Source organism: Cryptomeria japonica, chromosome 8 (genome assembly GCF_030272615.1).
Source record: "Cryptomeria japonica chromosome 8, Sugi_1.0, whole genome shotgun sequence".
Classification (NCBI taxonomy): Eukaryota; Viridiplantae; Streptophyta; class Pinopsida; order Cupressales; family Cupressaceae; genus Cryptomeria; species Cryptomeria japonica.
Window position 1 is genome coordinate 381,322,127 of NC_081412.1, and position 15,169 is coordinate 381,337,295.

Genomic DNA, 15,169 nt, shown 5'->3' on the forward strand with positions numbered 1-15,169 from the left:
TTTGAAGATGTATTTTGTTTTTGGTTATACTATTCCTCTTTTTGGTACATAACTTTGTGTTGATCTATTTAGGGGAGATTGTTGGCATTCTGTTTTGGCACTTAGATGTTTTTCCATCTAGTGTTGCCATAAATGCCAAAGGGGGAGATTGTTTGTATTATGAATGACTTCGTCATGTGTTGCATTGGTTTGTCATTGATGTCAACACTTATCTTTCTGGAGGTCTACATTGTTGATTTGGCACTCTGGTTATATTGGTTTGTTGATGAACTGGAACATTGTGGTCCAAGCATGGATATTGGCTTATGCACAGTCACCAATATATGTTTCATCGACAACTTATGAAGTTGATGATGACTTGTTATCATCTGGGAGATCATTTGGTTATGTCGAAGACATGGATTGGATGTTTGCATTTGGCATTTTTCATATTGGACTAATTGGGTTCACATATTTGCCTTAACCAACAAATAGGTCCAGATTATGAACAAACATAGGAAAACATGTTCTAGATCAGCACGACATGATTTGGAAATGATTTATTGATTGGATAATGTGTAAATGTATTAAGGTTGACATACTGTATTGCACCAAGGCTTAGTTTGTAATTGATTTAAATGTAATATCTTTTAGGAGTTGGCCTAATGATGAGGTCTTAGGTTTTGTATAAATAATTGTAACATCTTATTTGGAAGAAGTGTGTGTGTGTGTGTGTGTGTGTGTGTGTGTGTGTGTGTGTGTGTGTGTGTGTGTGTGTGTGTGTGTGTGTGTGCGTGCGTATATTGAAGATCACTGTGAAGAGTGAAAATAAGAAGATCCTTGTGTGAATCACGCATATATCATCTGAAGGTTGAAGGAAGGTTGTTAAAGGTCATGAAGGTATTTGGTCCTCATGTGCATAGCTTAAATCGGTATTGAATCCAACATTGAAGATGCTAAATTAAAGCAGTACATTGTTATTGGATTTAACCATCCAACTATGTAGTCAGTGTGACTCCTATTTTGTGATTGAGTAGTGAGCTCTAGGTGGTTGGCCTTTTTGCATGTGCAGACCCCATTATTGTATTCACTTACTATCTGTAGTAGTATCATCTTATTGTGGGTAAGGTTTCCCACTATTTTTTTTCCCTTACAGGGTTTCCACATCAAAATCTTTGTGTCATGTGTTGTGGATGTTGTTTCTATTTCTATTTCATGCATTAAGTTGTACCAGTAATACTATAACTATTAATTTGTTTTACCGACACTGAGTTTTAAGTTGGAATAATTTGTTTTGGGTTATAATTTATTGATAAATGATTCACCCCCCCCCTCTCAATTGTCCTTCCCGGTTCCTAAGAACTTTTATCACCATTCATATGATTTGAACATCCACTATCAATCAACCATTTATTTCTATCTCTCCTAACATGCAATGCTAAAGAAATAGTTTCAACAATCTTAAAATTATTAGATTCAGGTCCATCTTCTTCTACTAAGTAAAAAAAATTGTCATCCTCATATTTTGACTCATTATCTGAGATACCAACATCATCTCTAACACAGTAGGCTTTATTATTGAACTACCCTTTGTTTTCCTTGAAGTTCTATTTTGATCCTCTTTCTAGACATCTAGATGCATAATGACCAATATTTTCATATTTAAACCATTTAAGGGGTAACATACCCTTATATTTTCCAGTTCCTCTCTTCATCTTTCTCACAAAGTTTTCTTCCATCTCATCCAAGCTCTCATCATCATTTGAATCTTCATCTGCAGTTTTTGATGCTATAAAGGTTGTTTCTTCTTTTGTTTTGTCTCTGCCAAACTTTCTCATCTTAAATGCAATCAGAGTCTCAAACAATTGTTCTCTAGTGAATTTTGATGGATCATAGTCTCCTCAATAGATGAAATCTTGTCACTGTATGTTCACTTTGATAAATTCCTCATGATCTTTTGTATCACATCCTTCTTATCCACGACACCAACAAGATCTCTAATCTCATTTACAAAACTATCAACCTTCTTGAAGTCGTGTTATCTATTTTCACTAGTAAGCTCAATCAAGTAGAGTTTTCATATTTTTTAACAAATAGTAAGGTATATTTTATTCTGTTGAATCACATTCATATGCATAAATAAAGAAAAAAATATTACTATCACATTTGCAGATGCATAAGAGAGAGTACATATTTTTTTTCAAAAATGTAATCGTTATTGATAATCTAGATAAATGATGTCTCACGCAAGTTGTGAGACTCATTCTTATAGTGCATATGAAGGGAAAAAAATGTATTTGTAGATGCAAAGTAAATGTAAAATGCACATAATTAAGGGTGACTCACCATTTCCCGAATGACGAGTCCTAACTGAGTAGCCTTGTGTCATCTTAGGTCTTCTGCTCAACCCACATCCAGTTGTTTATTCCTTGCAACTCCATGCTTGCATCTGAGAGAGAAAATGTTGTTAGAGAAAGGAAGTTCATCATTTGTTATGTGTACATGCACTTAAAAACATATAATCCATTCCTCATGTGCATTATAATAGTTACCATTACATATAAGCCCAGGAAAGCAAATATCAGATTAAATCATCCAGAAAAATCATCACTATTTTATCTAACATGTTTTATTCTTGTGTAAGTATAGATCAGATTTTGGTTACTATTTTGTTTCATCAAATTATAGCATGTGGTTTAAAATGTGTCTCCCATAAGGGTTGATCCTAGCACATCAAATTATCAAATAATGAACTCATTTGAGCTTATTTAAGAGGGAAATACAATAATCAATATGAAACATTATCATTAATCATCATTAACAACATACAATGACCTTATTAGAGGTTTGTAAAGAAGAATGAAAGTAAGTCCAACAAAGATGTATTGTGAAGCTCATTAATGAGTAGTCATAAAATCTTCCAAAATACATAATGGTCATGAGTAGAGAAGATAATCCTCATAGCAACAATCTCTAAGCTATGAAGCATTATAGTAGTCAACAATGAAATAAGAGAGGCCACAAACACTAATAAAGACAGTCATGCATCTCAAGAATACTCCCACTATGGATGACCTTCAAAGACAAATTGCCAAATGGAGGACTAATATCTTATTCAAACTCCTTAAAACAGATATGTGAATGATATGGTTGTGTTTTGACTAATGGTAAATGGTTGTAAGAACAACATCATCAATAATAGTCGAATAGCATCAGTTATAGTAGTCATAGTGCTCATCAAGCCTAAAGGATAGTGAACTATCTGATCAACAAATATAATAGACATGAACAATCATATAGTCATGGGGATCCAAATATCATACCCTAGTGCCAAAGATACAAGAGAGATTAGTCATTAGAAGTCATACCTTGTAGCCAAGGTCTTTCAACTTTTAAGAAATAGGATAGTTCAAAACCAAAGTAATAGAGGTCTGTATCATTATCAAGAGACATGGTTATCCCATCAAGGTTTGTCGTAGAGGGAAAACCAAGACAAATGACAAAAAAATAGTAGTCACATATGAGAAGAAACCATGTTTGTATTGATGCTAGGTAGAAGAGCCCATTAGTATTGTTTAGTACAATAGTCATGGCAAAGGAGATTCCATATATCATTGTTATCAAAAGTAGTTATGAGGGTATAATGAGATGGTCAAAGGAAAGCACGTCAGTCATCACCCAAAATGCAACCCAAGGATAGTCATCATGGAGCTGCAATGCCATTAGAGTCTGCAAGGAAAATTGTCAGGGCAGTCTAGGTAATCATGGTAAATATTATGACAAGTACCTAGTAAGGCTATAGGAATATAGTCATGATAATAGTGAGCATATTGAGATCTAGTGGGACTAAAAAATTCATGTGTGATTTTTGAGGTCGCATGTAAAATTTTGTTCAAATGCACCCAGTTTTGCCTTGTAAAATAAGCCTAAGTTGCTTTGTTTGAGAGCTTGCAGTTTTTAACCCATTGATTGTCATGAAAAATCCCTTTGGGGGATTTTTACACAACTTATATAGATTCCAAGTGCCTATTTGTAGCTTCCTTGGACCAAATTTGATGAGTTTGTGAAGTCGCCTTTGGAGGTCCAAAAGTTAGGGTGTTTATTTGCAGCAGTTCAACTTTTTTGAGGAACCCACTTCAAGCAATTTTATCTTTGTGTTGGTTGATTGCTAAGCCAAACAGAAGATCTCCCATGATTCTATGCAATTTTTTGAAGCTCCATGCCAAGTAGATTAGCCCCATGAATCCATTTGCTCAGTTTTCAAGGTTGATTCCGTTTGCAAAAAGTTGTTTTGCAAACTGGACATTGTCAAACAATAGTTTGGTGCTCTCTTTGAGAATTTTTATTTCACGCCTAGTTGAATTGCATGTCGTATGCTAAAATTAATAATATAATCAATCAGAAATTAGAGGGAAATTAAGAATCCTACCCTAATAGAATTCAAACAAAAACTCAATGAAATATAGATGCATATAGAATAATTCTAAACAATATAGAACTCCCTATTGTGCATCATGGATTCCATTGCTCTTCTTTTCTTTGTGGTATGGTGGCTCTCAGATATCATGCTAACAACTTGCAAATGACACAAAGATTCAAAGTTTGTGTTTGTTGAAAATAGAGATTGAATGCTCAATTTATAGATAATTGGATGAGAATTATTTGAAAGGTGGAACAGATTGATCAAGAGGTGGAACTCAGGTGATCTCACATATTGATTGAATAGATTAAATGGATTAACTAATTGAGAAAAAGCTAATTGAAAGATGAAAAAGAATGATTGGAGAAAATAAAGAGGAGAAGAGAGTTAACTGATTGAAAACTGATTGAGAGCTTTATTTAGAAAAAGCTAACTAAAAGATAGAAATAGAGATTGGAAAGATAATTGAATTAATTAATTTAGCATGTGCTTGAACTTTGACTTGGATTTTCAATTTAATCTTTGCATGATATTTAATTCAAATATTAAATCTATTTTAAATTCAATTTATTATTTGAATATATTTAGAACTTGACTTTGATTTTCAATTTAATCTTTGCAATCATGCACATGTATTTGAAATTAGAAGAAATATGAAATTAAATGAAATTATAATTTGGGGATTTGGAATTTGAATTAGAGGAATAATTAGTTAATTAAATCATTTAAAGAAACTATTTAATTATTTTGAAATTGAATATAATTAAATAATAAATATTATTTAAATTAAAGATTAAAATCACAATTAATTAAATAATAATATTTAATTAATATTTAGAAAAAGGTTAATGATTAATTGATTAATTGAATAGAGATAGAAATTGAAAATGAATTTATTTAAATAATAAAGATTATTTAAATTGAGGGGATAAAATCACAATTAATTAAATAATAAATATTTAATTAATCATTAGAAAAGGGATTAAATGATTAAACGATGACAGAAATGAAAATAGAATAATTAGTAAGATGATAAGGAAATATGAAATTAGAAAAATAAGATTATTTAACTTAATTAAAGAATTAAAGAATTATTTAATCAATTAGAGGAATAATTAGTACATGATCAATGAGACATTTTTAGGTGTCTACATTTTCCCCTCTTTGAGACAAAGTCAGAATGACATTGTTTCAAAGAAAACAAAAAAATTTCCTACCCCGGTAACATCGTATAGTATAAATATGCCCCCTTAGAAAATATGGTCGAAAAATTCAGAAATTGAGACCATATTTTCGATATCAGTATAATGAGCAATCGTGTGAAGTTTCATGCAATTTTGAGATTGTTTGAGTAGCCTACAAGTTGTTTAAATTTCACGAGGACCATGGGTGTCGGAGTGGAAAAAAGGCTAATTTTGAGCTATAAATAGAGAGTTTGGCCTTTCATTTGCTCATTTGCATTGTGTTGAGTTCTTGGAGATCCTTGCAAGTCTTTTGCTTTCCTACAAGTATTTGATCATTATGGCTAGCTATATGGCATGAGTGCGAGTGCACTTAACTGACTGAGTACGTTCTTATTAGAGACCTTCAGGGATTGGCGACATGGTATGTTTCCAAATTTTTTGCTTAATTTTTTTCCCTGTTTTTGTAATTTTTTCAAAAAAATTCTAGAGAAGTAATTTTTAGTCATCACGCTGTTAGGATTCCCACAGGTACTGAGAGGGGGGGGTGAATCAGTATCTAACTGGTGAGTTGAATTTCTTAACTTAAAACATGTAGAGCATATTATAACAATGTACCGGTAAGTAGAGAATAATGCAATAAACAGAGATAGAAACAACCACATGAAAAACACACCATAACACAAAGATTTAATGAGGAAACCTAGTGTGGGAAAAACCTCAGTGGGATTTGTGACCCACAATATTCACTTACTTGCTAATAAAAGAATATTACTGCTACAAGAGGGGCCTGCACATGCAGCAAGGCCAAGTGCCTAGAGCTCACTGCTCAAATACAAAATAGGAAGTCTCACTAACTTACAAAATGGATTATATAAATCCAATGTCTTATACTACTTCAAAATAGCATCTACTATGCTAGATCCAGTACTGGTTTCTGCTCTACTTCTTACATAAACCCTTAACCTATAATTCGCATAATAGGTCTACCTTGTTTCACCTAATTACTTTTTTCTATTCCTCCCTAAATATTCTACAATGATCTCTTATATATATGAGTCATTTTACAATGTTGCCAAGTTGGCTTATAAAGATTTTACAATAATAAACAAAATAAATTACAACAAAAATCATGTCGGCCTCTATGCCGGTATGCTTCCTTTCACTGCCGGTGTAGAGTCTGATCTTGCTAGTGTCGGTGGAATGTCTTCCTGGTGTCATAGGATTGTAAGGTTGCCATCAATGACAAAACTTTCAATCACTTACAATGTCTCATTGGAGTGTGCATATGCCAACAATCTCCCCCTTTGGCATTGATGGCAACACTCATGAGAAAATTTCAAAAGTGTATCCAAAATTTGTAATCCAAAAATGTGTACCAAAAATATATGAGCTCCCCCTAAGCAGATAAGTCTTTTGTTGATTATTTTCTCATACTACTACTCCCCCTTTGACATCAATGACAAAGGTTGTCAAGGTGTCAATAGAGTTGTAGTTTTTTGTCTCAACGTTGTAACTGAGTGGTTACAATTTGAAAAAGATCTGCCAAAACCAAATTTATGCTTTCCATAAACTGCTTACTATCTTTTATTGCTACCTCTGCTCTTTGAACTGTACCGGTGAGGTGTTGCATATGCTCTGCCAGTGTTTTCTGTCCTTGTACTAATGCCTCAGATATTTCCTTCCTCAAGGATGCTAGATAGTCCAGTCTTGGACTTAGTCTCAGTCTTAGATTCTTGGCCTTATTTATTATTCTTTCCTTTTCTCTTCCTAACTTAAGTAATTCTTCCTCAAAACTTGTTATCTTTTGTTCAAAAACTGATAATGTATCAGGTGAGTTAACATAATTGTCAACAAGTTTATTGATTTCATCTTGTACCTTGCTCGTTTTCTTATCTATGTCAACCGTTAGAAAGTTTGTCTTGCAAATGTCTCTATACAAAGTTTTAAATTCCTTCAATGAGTTGCATAGTTCCAGTAGAAGTGTGTCAAATTCCCTAGTACACTTCTTTATTTGATCCTCAAAGAATTTTTTCTTTTCAATTTCCAACCTGTTTTTCAATGCCTCTTCCTTTATTTGCTCAATTGTCACTATGTTCTCAGTGATGTACTTAGACAAAGTGTCAAGTTGGCTTAAAGAATCCTTATTATCTATATTGCAGTTTGGAGCTATCATCTTCAAAATTGGGATTGTGTCATCTATAGCTTTATAAGCTTGTGAACTACAATCAGTTATTTTCTTCAAAGAATCTGAGAGAACTTTAGTTATATTTGTTGATTTAAATGTTGTAGAAGAGGAACCAACATACTGAATTCCACCGGTGGGAGCACTATCCTTGCTAGTAGTGACCTCTGGTAGGTTAGTCTGTGTTTCCATTTTCTTTACCAGTGATTTTCCTTGTTCACTAGATGTCGGTGGCACTGATTCTGTATTTGCCTGTTGTTGTTCTGGAGCCTGTTGCTCTGCTTGTTGATCTATTTGTGCTTCTGTTTGAGTCTCTGTCTCTTGCCTTGTGTTACCTTTTGTTGGTTCACCTTGTGTGTTATCTGTTTCATTAGTTACCGGTGGCTCACTAGCCATATCGGTCTTACCGGTTGTGTCCTGGTCTATCATAATGTTGATTTTTTGAGTATCAACATCAATTATGTATAGTACCTCAAAATTAGGATTAGTATCCTCTTGTGATATATCCATATTGTCATTTGCCGATTGATCTTCTGTTGTTGTTAACGATGGAGTAATCAGAGGTGGTGGGGGTAAGTTATCTTTTACTTTGATGCTAGGAGGTCCACCAACCTTTCCTTTTCCTTTGTCCTTGTCCTTCTGATATACTTTTATTGGTTTAGTGTTTCTATATTCTTCTTGTTTTTCTTTTTCAACAAGGAATATATCCCATGCATTTTTTGTTTCCTCTATTATCTCATTTACTCTTCCAACCATTAGTGCAATATGCCGGTGTGTAGTAGAGAATACTGACTGGTTGGCTTCTGCAATTAGGTCATCTATCTCCTTTGGTGATTTCACTAGGTAAATAGCAAGTAATTTTTCAAATTTAATTTTCTTATCAAGCTCTACAATAGCTTGTCTTCTTGCTTCCAGTCTCTTGAACAGTTCATCTGGTAGTTCATCTACCACTTCCATTAAGAACTTCTTATAGATATCTAGGTGTAAAATGACACTGTTTTCAACTTGCTCTTTCTCATTTGCTAATAATGTATCATATAATTTCTCTATGTTCTTGAGTTTTCCTTCTTTTGTGATTTCATTCAGCAATTTGTCAAGAGGGGCAATGTTTTCTTTAGTCCTCTTCTTCATTGGTGTTAGCTTTTTCTTTGGTGTTGTTTTCTTGACCAGAGACCTTACTGCCTGTTGTTTTTGTCTAGTTCTTCTAGGTGAGGGTCTGGATGCTGGTGAAGGATCCATTTTCCTTACAACTCTTTTGAATGTTGCTGGCATGTCATTCTCTAAAGAAGTTGCTACCGGTGAGAGGTGATTTTCTAGTTGTTGTGCTTTCAACTCATCTTCAGTGATGCCAGTTTTCTTGAGTACATCTTCCTTGATAGCCTTAGCTTGCCTTGAACCTCTTCTCACAGTTGCTTCAACCTTTTTCACTCTCTTCTTAGATTGAATTTGGCTTTCAATGGTCTCAACACTACCAAATACTTCTTCCTTGGGTTCCCTGGGTGCTTCAAGAAGGGCTTTTGCATAAGTCTTAATGATGTGATCATCTGTCTCATAACCCATCGCAGTAACCCAAATTGTTCTTGGGATAACTGCTTCCATCCAGATTTCATCCTTTTTAATCACAAAACATATATCATCCTTGTATTTGTTAACAATTTTATGTGACAGTCTAATTCTTTTGTTCATTATGTCCTTTAACTTGCTTGAAAATACTCATTGATGTTCTTTTCCTTGTTTTCACCCATGTTGTTGAATAGGTCTGATAACTGTTTCCCTACTGGTATATCAAATCCAAGGTTCTTGCTGCCTATACCGGGCACCTGTTTGGTTATGTGTAGCATTAAACATACAAGTAGATTACCAAATGTAAAAGTTCCTTTCTTATCCTTCTTGATTTTTCCTAAATTATCAATCAACTCATCTTTTAACAATTCACATACATCAATTTTCACATTGTCCTTAACCATGTCATAAGCACTCTTTATGCATAAACTGGAAACTGAGTTAAGTCTATTTGCATGAGTTACTTTGTAACCTAAAATCATGCTAATGAATCTCACATTTATGTCAGTTACATCATTAACTCTCAAGGACCTTTTGTCAGATGTTGCACTATTTAGGTTTTTTACTAGGTCATTTGAGACCTTCTTTGTCTTGTCTGGTCTATTACTAGTGGAAGGTAACCCTATTATAGCTTTCACAGCTTCCATGGTAATTTTATGGACCAAATCTAGCCAAAAGAATGCACCATGTACCCTGCTCAATACTATTCTAATCACTTCCTTGGGAAATTCTGGAATGCAGAGGATTTTAGTGAATCATAGGGTTTCAACAATTTTGTGTTCAGGTTTCACATTTCTGAAGTTATCAAATATGACAGTTTTGTACATTTTTTTGATTTCTTCATCTCCTAATTCCTCTATATGGCAATGGATGTACATTCTAGGATCTTCTACAAAAACAACTCCTTTTGAAATTTGGGAAAATGCACCAACATTGTCATCCTTTTTATCTATTTTGGGAACTAGTTGAAATACGGGCCTAGGGCATTTGATTACCTCGACTACAATAGGGTTTTCTCTAAATTCAGGTGCAGAGGAGGATGCCATGATTATAAATACCTTTTTTTGCCTTTGGAAGGATTGATTGCTGAAATGCTTTGCCTCTTTGCTCGAAATGCCTTAGCTCTAGAAATTTCACGCTCTTCGAATGTTTGAATGCTTGGTGAAGTAAAATGGAGCCAAAATCACAAATTTATAATGTCAATTCATCACCTACCACATTTAATGCATGTCAGATAAGTAATCACTTAACTTTTTCTATCGGTATAGAAGTAATTATATATATTTTTTAAACTTCTCATCGCCAACCAAGGGAATAATAGCATATGTCTCATTTGATTGCCAAACCCTCAAAGAAACTCTCTTCAATTTGATGAAGAGCTTCCTGATGGTGGAGTACTACTCTGTTCTACTGGTGGAGTGCTGCTTGGTTCTACCGGTGGAGGAGTATTACCAACATTACTTAGGTCTGACTTTCTAATCCATTGTTTTGTGAATTCTTGCTTAACCTCTTCAACTTTTTCTTTTCCTTTCAAACTGAAACTTTTGTTATCTGTCGGTGATGCTTTACTTCTGCAAAATTTTGCAATATGTCCAATCTTGTTACATGCATAGCAAGTCACATTATTTTTCTAAATAGATTTCCCATAACCTATGTCGGTTTGTGTTATGCATTGATTTGATAAGTGTCCAAATCTTCCACAAACATAACATCTCACATTCATTCTGCAATTTTCGGAGTTATGACCAACTTTGTTGCATTTTGAACATTGACCGGTGGGTGTATTGGTATTCTAATAATTTCTAGATCTACATTGACTTGCTTTATGAACATACTTATTACAGTTAAATCATTTGCCATTGAATTTGTAAGCATTAGATTGTCTTACCAGTTTGTTGTGATCTTGTGTGTTTGCAATACCGAAGCTTTTACGAACTTCAAAGCCAAGCCCAATAGTGTCACCATTAGGTTTCTGATTTTTCAATAAGTCACCAAGTTCTTCTGAGCTTTTCTTGAATTTATCTTTGTGTTGATTTGCAGTATCCAATTCTCTTTCCAAGAATTCTTTCTGTCTCATGAGTTTATTTGAGTCATTCTGTGTATGCATCAGATCTGTCTTCAACAAATCATTTTCATAGCTAAGTCTAGTGTTCTCATTTGCTACATCACTTAGTCTTCTAGTCAAATCTTCTTCATTATTCTTTCTATCTTCAATTTCCTTACAAAATCTCATAGTCATATCCTGCATCTCATTTTTTGTTGTCATGTTTTCTTGCTTCAGCTTGTTTATCATATCATTAAGAGTTTCCTTTTCATCATTCTCAAATTGCATCTTTTCACAAAGTTCTCTTCTCTTGTTTCTTGCAATAGTAAGATTTTCTTGAAGTGCTTGAATAATATCCTGAGCTGCCTTTAGATCATCTTCAAGTTTGATATTTTTCAATTTTTCTATATCATAGTCTGAGAGAGCTGCTTCAAGTTGCTTCATCAAGTTTTCCATCTTTACCGATGTCAAGATCTTCCTCAAGCTATTAGGCTTCTAAAAATAGAGGACCAGGCTCTGATACCAATTGTTGGGATTCCCACAGATACTGAGAGGGGGGGGTGAATTAGTATCTAATTGGTGAGTTGAATTTCTGAACTTAAAACATGTAGAGCATATTATAATAGTGTACTAGTAAGCAGAGAATAATGCAATAAACAAAGATAGAAACAACCACATGAAAAACACACCATAACACAAAGATTTAATGAGGAAACCCAGTGTGGGAAAAACCTCGGTGGGATTTGTGACCCACAATATTCACTTACTGGCCAATAAGAGAATATTACTGCTACAAGAGGGGCCTGCACATGCAGGAAGGCCAAGTGCCTAGAGCTCATTGCTCAAATACAAAATAGGAAGTCTCATTGAATTACAAAATGGATTATATAAATCCAATGTCTTGTACTACTTCAAAATAGCATCTACTATGCCAGATCTAGTACTGGTTTCTGCTCTGCTTCTTACATAAACCCTTAACCTATAATTTGCATAATAGGTCTACCTTATTTTGCCTAATTACTTTTTTCTATTCCTCCTTAAATATTCTACAATGATCTCTTATATATATGAGTCATTTTACAATGTTGCCAAGTCGGCTTATAAAGATTTTACAATAATAAATAAAATAAATTACAACAAAAATCTTGTTGGCCTCAATGCCGGTATGCTTCCTTTCACTGCTGGTGCAGGTAGTCTGTGTGCCGATGTAGAGTCTGATCTTGCTAGTGTTGGTGGAATGTCTTCCTAATGTCATAGGATTGTAAGGTTATCATCAATGACAAAACCTTCAATCACTTACAATGTCTCATTGAAGTGTGCATATGCCAACACACGCATACACCTGTCGATTTTCACGCATTAGCGTTAAGTGTCATGCAAGAGCTTAAGTGTTACATATAGGTTGTAGTTGTCATGCATAAGCATTAAATGTAATGCATTAGTGTAAAATGCAATGCATAAGTGTTAAACATTACGCATTCATTGTAAATTGAATTTTTTTTGTCATGCATATGATCATTTTTTTAATTGCGTTATCCGATATCTAACATTTTCAATATTTTCTCTATGTAGGAAAATATTAGAGTGTTATATTGCCGACAGAGTAGACCCAGTGGACTTGATCTTTGAGCCGAGTTACTTGATGAGGAGATTGCACATATCCGACATTTGGGATTATATCATGTTTTACATTTGCCAGAGGTTACGGCTAACAGGGCCTTGATTATTGTGTTAGTAGAGCGGTGGCATTCTGAGACATGTACCTTCCATCTTCCTACTAGTGAGGCATCCATTACTTTAGAGGATGTTTGGCGTATACTGCATATTCCCATCCATGGTGTGAGATTTGTATATGATCATGATGATGACGTCGCTGGATTGTGTGCCCTTTTTGAGTGTGAGGACCAGGATTTACAAATCAGTGATCATTATGATATCCCTTGGGCTCACTTGGACTATGGTGATCTTACTATAGTATTGTGTAGTATCATAGGTGGTTTGTTGATTCCTGACAAACGAGGTCATGTATTTCTAGTTGGATGGGGTATAGTGCTCCATGATATGATTGTTCATCATCGAGTATATGATTGGGGTCCTTGTCTATTAGCCATGGTTTATTATCAGATGCACAACATTGTATACCTAGGATACTGATTGATCAGTTGTGGTGTGCCATTTCTCTAGACTTGGGCTTGGGAGCACATTTCTATCTCAAGGCTAGTTATTCATGTTGAATTGTAGCCTGAGGAGCCATATGCATATAGATATACACTTGGTATTAGACACAAGGGTTCAGGTAACACCTTGTACTGTCGACATTAGCTTGATATCTTGCAACATTTTATTTGGAGACCATATTTAGATTGCCCCAGCTGGGAAGATGGTGCTTAGCACTTGCCTTTCTTTAGACAACATAGATATCTTATTGGGGGGATCATTGAGATGCAAAGGATTATTGAGATGTCTCTTCTAGGATGGGTACTTAGATAGTTTGGGGAGGTACAGGTGACACCTATTGTTACAACATAATTTGCTCATGTTTCTCGTGAGGTTTCTGATTGGGGTGTGTGCATACAACCACATGTGGGAGCTATCGATTTTGATGCTCTTTAGGCATTACTGTGGGTTGGAGTGCAAGTGCAACGGATCTAGAGACTACTCCTGAGTATGATGCATGGTGGGCCAGACATAGGTCTATTCCACTAACTGGTCCAATTGTGTCGATCATAGCACAACAGATATGAAATCCTAGATAGTGACTGAGGATTGACATGTGGAGAGGAGAGGAGGGCGGAGGGGGAGAAGAGGGAAGAGAGGAGGATGTAGACATTGGTGGAGACACCGAGTCTATGAGCAATGGAGATGATGATGATTCCTCAGAATCATTGAGTAGTGAGGATGGGGATGATGATGATATGCTGGAGTTGGAGGATGTTCTTGTTGTAGAGGGGGGAGGAGGAGATGGAGGATAGGGTGGTGATTTTGATGATGATGATCCCCAAATTCTTAGAGCATGGATTCAAATTCTAGAGGATGAGGTTGCCAGACTTAGGCAGTGACGAGATGCTGAGCAGGAGGCATTCCGCAAAGACTATGGTGCATTAGAGACTGAGAGAGATCATCTCCGGAGGGAGAGAGATGATGCAGCTAGGAGAGCTCAGATCACCATGGATGCATATGATCAGTTATTTGGGCCGGTGACAAAGGCACATAGCTAGGCAATTAGATATTTTGTTGTTGTACAGGAGGCTATTTATTATCAGCAAGCTTATGAGAGATCTATTCTTGAGGGTCAGAGGGAGCCTAGTTTTAGTGCTTTTATGGGAATAAGATCGAGTCAATCTACCTCTCGAAAGAATAGTAGCGGAGGAGTGATGGGTCCACCTAGGGCACCATTGGGACAAACTAGGGTTAGGCAAGATGCACCTACTGACAGAGGCAGTGTGGGTTGATACATTGAGATCATGTTATCTGAGCCTTCGGGCCTGTTTTATGATTATTGTATTCGGACACATTACCATTTTTGAGCTATATATATATATATATGATATGCAGTTTTTTGGTGGTGATCTATTATACTTTTTTGTCCATGTATGTTATATGATACCATGAGTTATGACATGCATGTCTATATGATTTATAAATGATTGTTTGTGAATGCAATGGTTTCTACATGATTTATGATGTAATGATGAATGAATGATTTAATGCTTTCTATATCATTTATCATATATAAATGACGGTCATTAAATGCAATACAAATGCAATTTAAACTATATGAATGTGACTTAAAACTA